This window comes from Nicotiana tabacum, chromosome 6 (genome assembly GCF_000715075.1).
Source record: "Nicotiana tabacum cultivar K326 chromosome 6, ASM71507v2, whole genome shotgun sequence".
Lineage (NCBI taxonomy): Eukaryota > Viridiplantae > Streptophyta > Magnoliopsida > Solanales > Solanaceae > Nicotiana > Nicotiana tabacum.
The window spans coordinates 158421440-158432868 of NC_134085.1; positions in this window are offsets into that span (position 1 = coordinate 158421440).

Here is an 11429-nt window from a genome sequence, read left to right on the forward strand (position 1 = left end):
AAAGCAAAAATAACCAGTAATACCAACAACAAGATAATAAGAAAATAAACAGTAACAATAACAAGATAATAAGAGAACAAGCAGTATCAACCGCAAATAAACATACAAAGTGTTTAACCAAAAAATGAAATTTTAGTCACAGCTAGAATTTAGAAGAACACGGGTTATTGATAATCAAAAGAGTGTATAAAATGAAGTAATTTAGGTAACAAGAGAGTAATCAAGAGAAAAACAAGTAAACCAAAGTTTATATCAATAGTATTTCGTGTCCTTACAATTGATTAGATGTCTCCCTTTTATAGATATCTTGGAGATATACGTTTTGTCCAAATCTTAATGAGGCTATTATGAGTAATTAAAGATATTTAATGCTACGTTACATAATCATTATATTCAATACAAATTCTCTAATGTATTCCACATTTAATGCCTATTAAATGTCGTATATGCACTCTTTTCTAACGTCAGATTCATTCCTTTTGATTCTCGGACATAAATGACTTGGATAGGTACGGGTGCTGGGTTATTTGTATTCCTGCTCGTGCCTCTTCCTCTGCTATTTGCTCGTATCTGTTGCAACTCGTGCCTCTTGGCTAGTTGTAATTCTTTGACCATTTGACCAGTCTACGTGTTTCGACACGTATTCGTCACGTCACCTTTATATTTAAATACAATTTTTTCCAATACAGATAGTCCCCCCACTTTCCATTTATTCATCAATTGAATATTTGGGAAGTGGATTTCATTAAAAGAGAATTTTTGTCACCATTAATGCTATGAAAAATTGACGCTTCAATTGTCGCTTCCATTTAATGCTCCTTACACGTGTCTTTTTTTCATTAGTTCTGCAATTTTGCAGCCCTTTTTCAAGGCTTTTTACTGCTCCACTATTCACGAAGTGCTAGTTATCATTATTATGGTCCTTCCATCACTGCACTTTTACCTTTGACGGTGGCGTATTAATAAAAATAAAAGTTCTCTTTAGTTGTCTTTTACCACATAAAGCTTATTGAACACTTAATTCCTCACATTCTTCTTCTTCGCTATGTCTTCACCAAATCTTAACCCTAGGAGAGTTCCCATTGTTGATACCTTCCCTAACACCCCCATTAGACATAGAAGGGGAGGTAGACTTCGTAGCTTAGGGTCTACTCGCGGTGGTAGTTCGTCTATACCTTCACCTAGTTCTGGTCCTTCTTCCAGAACCAGAGGTTCCCTTTCTCACAGATCTTCTTCTAGGGATAAAGAACCTTTTGAACCATTACGTGAACCTTTAGTAGAGGAAATAGTCCCTACAGAATTATCTTTTTACCATGATAGGGAATCTCTTAGAAACTAGGTTTTCACCTTAGATCGTGTTGACGCTTACCCCACTCAAATTACAGAAGTTTTAACTCTTGTAGTTCGCAAAGACTGCCATTGGAGTAATGATTTTCCCATTATTATCCCTAATCCAAATCAGAGAATTACTTCTTACTTGATTGGGTTCTCTTTTGTTTATACATACCCTTTCACTTTAGGGTTCAAACCAGCTATTGACCCAGTTATTCTTGAATTTTGCCGTTTCTTTAACGTCTGTTTGGGTCAAATTGGCCCAATCATATAGAGGGTTGTTGCCTGTTTGAGGCATCTAACCAATTTGGCTGATGTTTCCTTTACTTTCCCTCACCTGATTCATCTTTACTCCCCTAGACTTTTTCGTAATGGCATTTTTACCCTAGTGGCTAGGAGTAAGAGGGTTTTAGTAATCCCTGAAGATGACAAAGACCGTGGCTGGTATGCCCGATTTATTGTTGCCCCCAATGTTGGTTTAGTGGATGAGAATAACCTTCTCTTCTCTGAAAAGTAGAATTTTGCATGTAAGTCTTTTATCCATCTCGTACCTTTTTCCTTCAAGTTTATCAACTTCTCTAATTTTTGCTCCTCCTTTTTTTTAGCAACCATGGGAGTGGTGGAAAATATTTTCAATTTTCGTGGTTGGGTAGATAAATTACTGAAGGCCGCACCAATAGATGGTAGGTCTTGGAAAACACTTTCTAACCGTTACGGTTGGAAAGTAAAGATTCATGGTAAAAGTTTTTATTTCATCTTTCATGCATGTATATATTTTTCTTTATGGTTCTAACTTTCATCCTTCTTTTTATCAGGATTTGCTATTCGAGGAGTTACTGCTGAAGCAGTTGCGGCCTCTCGTGTCTCTTTGGGAACCCGTACTCATTCGAGAACCCGTATCTCTTTAGAAAGAGCCCGAGAAATAGTCTTGGGTTCTTCTTCTGCAAAAAGAAAAACTGTTGAAGAAGGATACTCTGAAGAAGAGGAAGATGGGGGTTCCCTGGTGACGAGGCCACGAGCTAGGAGACGCATCGTCTTTGATGACGAAGTTGAAGTTTTTCCTCGTCTTTATGTTCCTCTTACCGAACCTGTTGAAACCCAGTAATAATTCCTGATGATGACGTCACTCCCCATGATACCCATGAATCTATTGATCAACTTTTCTTTAGTGGTTTTGGAAGTGGAAGTTTAGGGCCTGTTTTAGATGAAATACCCTTATCTTCTTTCTCAACTTCCGTGCATGTGATTCCTTCCTTACCAACCCTAGCTGTTTCTGTTCCTTCTTCTACTATTTTCACTTCCTCTACCACTCCTCCTTCAACAACTCCCCCTCCTATCGTTCACTATACGGAAGCAGGCTCTTCAAGTAGAAGTGCCACTATGAGGAGGGTAACCATTGAAGTTCCTACTGATAGCAGCCTTTTGAGGAAGTCAAGTCAGACAAACGTATGGCTGGAACCTTTAATCGGTCCAATTGAAAAAGCAAAGTTGGAGAGCCATAGTTCCCTGACTCTAATGAATGATGTTGTGCATGCCACTTTGAAGGTACTTTCCTTCTCTCCTTTCTTTACCTTAAAATTTTTTATCTTTGGGATTCTTATATTCTTACTTCCTTTCCCTTTTTTTAGGCCAATCTTATCGGCACAGAAATGATGAGTAAAATCCCTATCTTGGAGAAGGTAGCACGTGATTCTCAATTGGAGGCGATCAATTGGAAGGAACAATTTATGGGGTGCACAAATTGATATGGAAGATTTACAAGAAGGCAAGAGTACCCTAGAACAGCAGGTGCAGGCTTTAACTTCAAAGTTAGCAGGTTGCAAAGGCTTCCTCAAGCCAAGCAGAAAAAGACAAAGAACTTCTCGAATCTTCCTTCTCAGAGCAACTATCTAAAGCCAGCAAAGAGAACAAAGAGTTGTAGGCTCTTTTGAGTCGAAAAGAAGTTTACGCCGGGGAGCTCGTGCAAATATTAACTCAAGCACAAGAAGACCTTTGAGTCTCGGCTGACAAGGTTCGTGCTTTAGAGAGCTCCCATGCCTCTCTTCAAGCTTCTTACAACTCCGCCTTGGTTGAAAACGAAGAGCTAAAGAATGAGATTGCTGATTGGGAAAAGGATTATGAGACCCTTGAAGAAAAATCTGATGTTGAGGTAAGTTGGGCATATTTGAATCCTCGTCGAGATACCCTAATTGAAGTTGGCCAAGAAAACTTCAACCTAGAGTTAGAGTTAGCTAAGATCAATGAAACCATTGAAAAAGCTCAGCAAACTCAGGACTTCCCTTCTCCCGTGGTTGAAGCTCCCGCAAATGTTGAAGCTGATACGGGTATCCCAACTCTGTCAAGCCCAATCGAGCATGTTGCTGCAAGCCAAGTTGAAACCGCATCTGTTGATGCACCTGCCCAAATTGAGCCCACTGCCATTGATGCTCATGCTTTAGTTCCGCAAACATCTTAGTGACCAGTTTTAATCATTTGAATGATTTTGTTTTTTGTTTTTATTTTGGAAAATTATAATCAAACCCTTAGCTTCATTTGAGGGTTAGATTTGGAAACACAAGTCCCCAAGTCTTTTATGGGGCAATTTGTATAAACAATTTCATAGCTTTATGACTAAGTTCGTACTTAGTTTTCAGTTTTTAGATATTAAGAAGTTTTCCATGTTATTATCTTAAACTTCTGTCTGCTTTATTTTTGCCTTGACTTTTAAGGACTTATAGAATAATTCGCATTTTTGTTCTTCGAAAATGCTTCTGTTAATCTCATGACTAACTAATTAAACATGAATTTTATAAAAGAGGGCCCTTTTATATTTCGACACTTAATGAAGAAGACGTCTCAACTTCATAATGGTGTTACCATACGATAAAAGAAATAGGAACACACATGTTTCTTTGAAATAACTTTGACAAGTTTTGAATAATACTTTACATGTATTTGAATTACATCTATAACTTTCTCGTAACTGTTTTTCTTGTAACAGATTTTTTCAAAAGAAGAATAATAGACACGGGGTTTTTCCTTATAGCCCGTTTTAGTACATAGCATTTACTCTAACTATAGTGAGGTTTTTCTTTGGCCTTAGCTCGTGGCTTCATCTCGTGACCTTGTGACTTTTACTCTGCACTTGACTCTTTTAGGCTTGATTTTTCTTAATCTTCTTTGCCTTTTTATACACATATCTGTGTATATTATATAGTCCCTAAAGTGATTGAGTGTTGAAGTATGAAGCCTCGAGCACTTGATAGATTCTCTCATTTGGTCCTTTTCCTGAAAAGGAAAAACATACGGGACTCGGAGGTGCAATTTTAGATGAAGACTGCTTAACCCATATGAATTTCTATCAGAATAATTGTAACACTAGGCCAGGAATTTTAGGTTATTCCGTGTGCCTTACAGGTCATGACTCATCATTTAATACGGGTTAGCTTTTTGCCTATTATCTAAAATCGTTAGTAAAATTTTAACAATTCAAAAATTAAATTTGAAATAGTGATACCTGACCATGGGTATTCCTTAAAAATAATATCTCTTCAAATGAGCAACATTCCAATGTGAAGGTAGTATCTTGTCATCCATTGTCTCCAGCTCATATACTCCCTTGCCTGCAATATCACGAACTCTATAGGTTCTTTCCTATGTTGGACTTAATTTACCCGTGTTAGCTGCCTTTGTGGATTGAAAAACCTTTTTAAGCACAAAGCCCCCACTTTGAAGAATCTGAGGCATGCTTTTCGATTGTAATATCATTCTATGACTTGATTTTATGCTGCCATTCTTATCAATGCAGCTTCTCTCCTCCCCTCGAGTAAATCTAGATTGACCCGCATCTCCTCGTCATTAGATTCTTCTGTCGCCTGTGTGAACCGCGTACTTGGCTCCCCTATCTCAATTGGAATTAAAGCCTCAGCTCCATAAACTAATGAAAACGGTGTTTCTCCTGTACTTGTTTTTGTAGTATTGCGATATGCCCATAAAATTCCAGGTAACACTTCAGGCCAGTTACCTTTTGATTCCTCTAATCGTTTCTTTAAATTATTGATAATAACCTTGTTCGTTGATTCTCCTTGCCCATTACCTTTCAGATGATAAGGTGTTGACGTAATCCTTTTAATTTGCCAACTTTGAAAGAATTCTGTGATTTGTGATCCAATAAATTGAGGACCATTATCACACACGATCTCCTTTGGCACACCGAATCAGCATATGATATTCCACCAAAGAAAATCTTTGACTTCCTTTTCTCGCACCTGTTTAAATGCTCCTGCCTCCACCCATTTAGTAAAATAATCAGTGAGTACTAGCAGAAATTTTACCTGTCATTTTGCTTGTGGTAATGGACCCACGATATCCATTCCCCATTTCATAAATGGTCATGGGGCAATGACCGGATGTAATAATTCTGCAGGTCTATGCATATTGTTATCGTACCTTTGACATTTATCACATTTGGCCACGAAACTTTCTGCTTCTTTTTCCATTTTAGGCCAGTAATAACCTGCTTTAATTAAGGTTCTTACCAATGACCTTCCTCCTGCGTGATTCCCGCAATGTCCCTCGTGTATTTCTTTCATTACATACTCAGTTTGTGAAGGTCCGAGGCATCTTGCTAGGGGACCGCCGAACATCTTACGATACAAATTGCCTTGCTTTAAGCAGTACCGAGCAACCTTCTTTCGAAGCACATGAGCTTTCTTCTTATCATCAGGGACGGTACCATACTACAAAAAAGTAACAATCTCGTTCCTCCAATCCCATGTTAAATTATTAAAATTTACCTCATTCTTATCAGGATCTAGAACTGAATGGAACAAATGTATAACTGAGGCATTTGCATTGCTTGCCACATCAGCTGCAGATGCGAGATTAGCTAGGGCGTCTGCTTCAACATTTTCATCCCTTGGTATTTGTATAACTTTCCAAGTTTGAAATTGCTTTATAAATTCCTGTACCTTTTCTAAGTATTGTTGCATCCTTGCTTCCCTAACCACGAGTTGCGAATCACTCTTAATTATAATCTGATTTATGCCAAGCACTCGTGCCAATTCTAGACCTGCAATCATAGCCTCATACTCCGCTTCATTGTTAGTTATAGAGTGACATTTAATATCTTGTCGAATGGTCTCACCCGTAGATGGTACCAAGACAATTCCTAAACCTGCACCTTTTACATTAGATGAGACATCAGTGAATAAAGTCCAAGTTCCCGGGTTAGCCCCATTGAATACCTGTAATTCTTTTTCTGCTTCTAATTGCATCTCTTGGCTAAAATTGGCCACGAAATCAGCTAACACTTGTGATTTTATAGCGGTTCTAGGTTGGTACGTGATTTCGTATTCACTCAAATCTATTCCGCACTTAGCCAACCTACCTGATAGTTCATGCTTATGCAATATATTACGTAAAGGGTAGGCAGTTACTACGACGATAGGATGACTCTGAAAGTAAGGTCTTAACTTTCTAGATGTCATGATTAATGCAAGTGCAAGTTTTTCTAACTGAGGATATCGCGTCTCCGCATCTAACAAAGATTTACTAACATAGTAGATAGGGGATTGGTTACCTTGTTCTTCTCGGACCAACACAACGCTTACCGCAACTTCCGAAACAACAAGGTAAATGAGTAGTCTTTCCCAAGCCTTTGGTTTTGCCAGCAAAGTTGGATTTGATAAGTACATTTTCAAATTCCTCATTCCATTAGAAATGATCCTGCTTCTTAAGGGTTGAGAAGAATTTGAAACACTTCTCTGATAATTTAGAAATGAATCTACCCAAGGCTGCAATTCTCCCTGTTAATCTTTGAACCTCTTTCTTGTTTGAAAGTATATCAGGGATTTCCTCTATGGTCTTGATCTGTGCAGGATTTACTTCAATACCACGGTTAGAAACAAGAAAACCCAAAAACCTGCCTGATGCAACGCCAAACACACATTTTTCGGGATTTAACTTCATATTAAATTTGCGCAAAATTGAAAATGTGTCAGATAAGTGTGATATGTGATCTTTTGAATACTGAGTTTTAACAAGCATATCATCTATATATACCTCCATAGTCTTTCCTAAATGCTCTTGAAACATTTTGGTAACTAACCTCTGATACGTTGCACCTGCATTCTTCAGACCAAAGAGCATTACTTTATAACAATAAGTCCCCCTGTCTGTTATGAATTAAGTTTTTTCTTCATCTCCCGGATCCATTTTAATCTGATTATAACCTGAATATGCATCTAAAAACTTAATAGTTCGTGACCTGCAATTGCATCAATCAATTGATCTATGTGTGGTAGTGAAAAAGAATCTTTAGGGCAGGCTTTATTGAGATCTTTGTAATTACACAAACCCGCCAGTTACCGTTCTTCTTTGGAACTACAATAGTGTTAGCTAACCAGTTAGGATATTTTACCTCACGAATAGAACCAATTTTTAGCAATTTTTGGACTTCTTCCAGAATTACCTGATTCTTGAAAGTTCCTTGCTTTCTTTTCTTTTGCTTGACAGGGGGGTACGATGGATCTTCATTTAGTTTATGGGTCATCACCTCCGGGGGGTATTCCTGTCATGTCAGAATGGGACCAAGCAAAGCAATCCGCGTTAGTTTTCAGAAATTCAATTAACTTACCTCTCATGCCTTGTCTAAGATTGGCTCCAACATAGACTTTTTTATCAGTCCATTGAGTAAATAACACGACAGGCTCTAATTCCTCTATTGTTGTTTTGATATTTTCATTCTCTTCTGGTTCTTGAATGGTATCAGGCCTTGAATCTACATCTGTTTGCCCTTGTTCAGTTGAGGTTTGTGTTGTGGTGACCTCAACTGTCTTCTGTGATTGCTATTTACCTTCATCTATCGTGCTTGTATCTGCAACAGAGTTGATTGCCCTGGTTGTATGTTGATCTCCACGAATTTGACAGATTCCCCATGCCACACCTCCTTTTTCACTCGTGCCCGCAGGGGCGTATGGGGAGTTTTTCCAATTAAAGGACTATCGAAACGAGATTTATTTTTAATTCAGAGTTGCCACTTGGGAGATTTATGGTGTCCCAAGTCATCGGTTGAATCCCGAATCGAGGAAAAGATTGACTCTGTATTACAGTTCGCGAACCAGAAATCCGGATAAGGAATTCTGTTAACCCGGGAGAAGGTGTTAGGCATTCTCGAGTTCCTTGGTTCTAGCACGGTCACTCAACTGTCATATTCGGCTTATTTATCCGATTTTAATACATGTTGAACCTATGTGCAAATTTTAACTTTTTACCGCTTTATTATTTTTAATGAGAATTGCAACGTCGTGAAAACACATCTCGAACCACGTCACATCAATGCACCCGTGGTTATTGACTCATTTCAACTCTGTCGAGATTTGGATTTGGGTCACATAAATGTGCACCCGAGTTTAAGAAAGTAAATTATTAAAGGCGCGCCTAAAGCGACTAGCGTATTATTAACTTTGCGGGAAGCCATGAAATTCGCTAAATGGCATGTCCCGAGGTCTAAATACTTAATGTGAACATTTGGAGAGGGCCACACGATTTGTGATTTTATTTGGCGCGGTGCACCTTATTTATTTTAAAGCCAACCTAAGGACTATGATTTTTCTATCATATTTTGTCTCTAATAATAAGAAAAGACTCTATACAAAGTAAGTAGTTCAACTCCATATAACCATGGCAAATGGTATTACTTTCATGCAGTCCTTATGATTAATATACTGAAATGGCCTAGAATGTTCAAATCTTACATGTCTACCATTATTTCAAAATTAACTACAAGCCATATCATTAACAATTTCAGAATCAGATTTTTACTACTAACTATCACAAACCTCTCACGCTAAACTATCATAGGCCAAATATCATATTTAACTACAACACAAATTAAGGAGTAAACCAAATTAAAACTGGTGTTTCAATTCTTCACACAAATCAAATGAGTTTAACAATCCTACACAACCTCAAACAGTCCAATTATACAAGTGATATGAAATTCAAATAAATATAATTGCTCTACACTTTTGAACTAAAACAAAACATAAGGAGTCAGAAATCATTTCAAGCAGCATTTCATTTCATGTCCACAAGCTTGAAGGTTACAGGATATGTACCTGGATGTTTGAAATATAAGAATAAGAAGAAGAAGAAGAAGAAGAAGAAGAAGAAGAAGAAGAAATCAGCAGCATCAGAAATGCGAGCAACAATACAACAACAATTCACAACAGCAATGCACCAAAAGATAACCAGCAGTGACTTAGGAAAACCAGTTAAAATTCCCAACAATACCAACAGCAACACAAACAACCAGTAACAGACCCCAAACAGCTTGATAGCAACCAAATATCAATCAAAACACAAGCAGAAAACACCCCTAGAATTCAGTAATCAAGAAAAACTCGAGAGTACAACTCCACAGTTAAAGCTGAAGCTCTTTTCAGTTTCAATTGGATAGCACTAGTTGAACTAGACTAACTCTTAAAACTCTCTTCTAGTTTTCAGAATATTCAACACCTTTAAGATTTCCAGAATGTTTTCTTCCTAAGGTCTGCCCAAAAGAAAAGCCAGACCAGACTCCAAAAAAAGGTCCCCCCTAATTCTGTCCAGACCCCTATTTATGCCCAAACCTCAGCCCCTTTCCAACTCTAAGGAGCACTTAGCTCATTAAGAAAATATTTTCTGCCCACTACTACATGTTTTGTTTTAATTCACTTGTTCCCCACTAGAGTATGTTTTTCCCATTATCCCGTGTCCTTCCCTTTATTTAATAGTTCAAACATGTATGGGCAACATTTTATAATCAATCCCCTTTTAAGCCTTTCATACCATTATGTTTTGTTCCCCATTAACACTAAACAATTGCGTTAGTTTAATGGTACTTTAGTACCCTACTGTCAGCCCATTCATATTAAGCCATTTTCAAACCTTTTAAACCCCAAAATACCCTCCTAAAGCCCCCTGAAGTTACTGTCCTACCCAATCCCTTAATCTGTACCAAATCCATCAGCTATAACCAATTCAACTAAGTTAGAAATCCTAATAATTGACTAATTAAACACATGAAACTAACTCCCAATCAACAACAATAGGACAATTCAACAAAGCCAGATTCATATCAGAATACACTAAACAGAACAAACAAGTAGATCCGAGTCGTTAAACTTAATCAGCAATTTAAGCTTGAAACTCAATTCAGACCAAATACCATATTAATAAAGATTCAGTGATTAAACTAACACACTTCTAGATTAAACCTAAACAAGAACAAATGAACATTGCCAACATACTGAATGAACCAAAATTAAACTATTATCATGCTAATCTAACACTCAAGCATAGCAGACTAATCAACGACACTTATTCAATCGATTACACAAATTATAACATATAACAATCGACAACAAACAGAAGCAATGATAAAATTGGACGAAATAAAAGGTCTGATGGAGAAGGACAGAATCAATCGACAAAAATTGAAAAATCAATAAAGCTACACTAAACAAAGTAAACAGAATAAACAAACACAAAAATGGAACAAACAGGAAAGGGAAAATACCTCAAGAACTCGGAAACTGGACGACCCTAACTTGGACTCTGACTCGGACCTTTAACTGAGGTCGAACGAACCTTAATCGAGTGTTCTCAACTGAGAACATTTCGACTAAGGTCCACTGGACACCCAACTTCCTTTAATTCGGACCAACTCCAGCCTTTGGTTTTCTAGTGTTCTTGGGGTTTGATTTGGGGTTCGAACGGTTCTGGTCGGATTCGAACCAAGCCAAAGGTATTTTGGGCATGAGGGAGGTAAGAGGGTGCCGTGGTGTGAGATTGGGACTAGTTGAGGTAGGTTTAGGTTCTGCTCGAATCTTCGATTGAAGATTCAAGAAGCTGGAGGTTGATTCGAGGCAAACGGTCAACGGATCCATAACGAGGGTGGTCAAGGGGTACCGTGGGGTGAGTTTGGGGTTGGTTGGGGTAGTTTCAAGTTTTGCTCGAATCTTTGATTGAAGATTCGAGAAGCTACAGGCTGATTCGAGCAAAACGGGTAAGGGATTCATGGAGAGGGTGGTTAAGTACTCTAGGGGTGTTAGTTTCATGGTCACCGGCGTTGT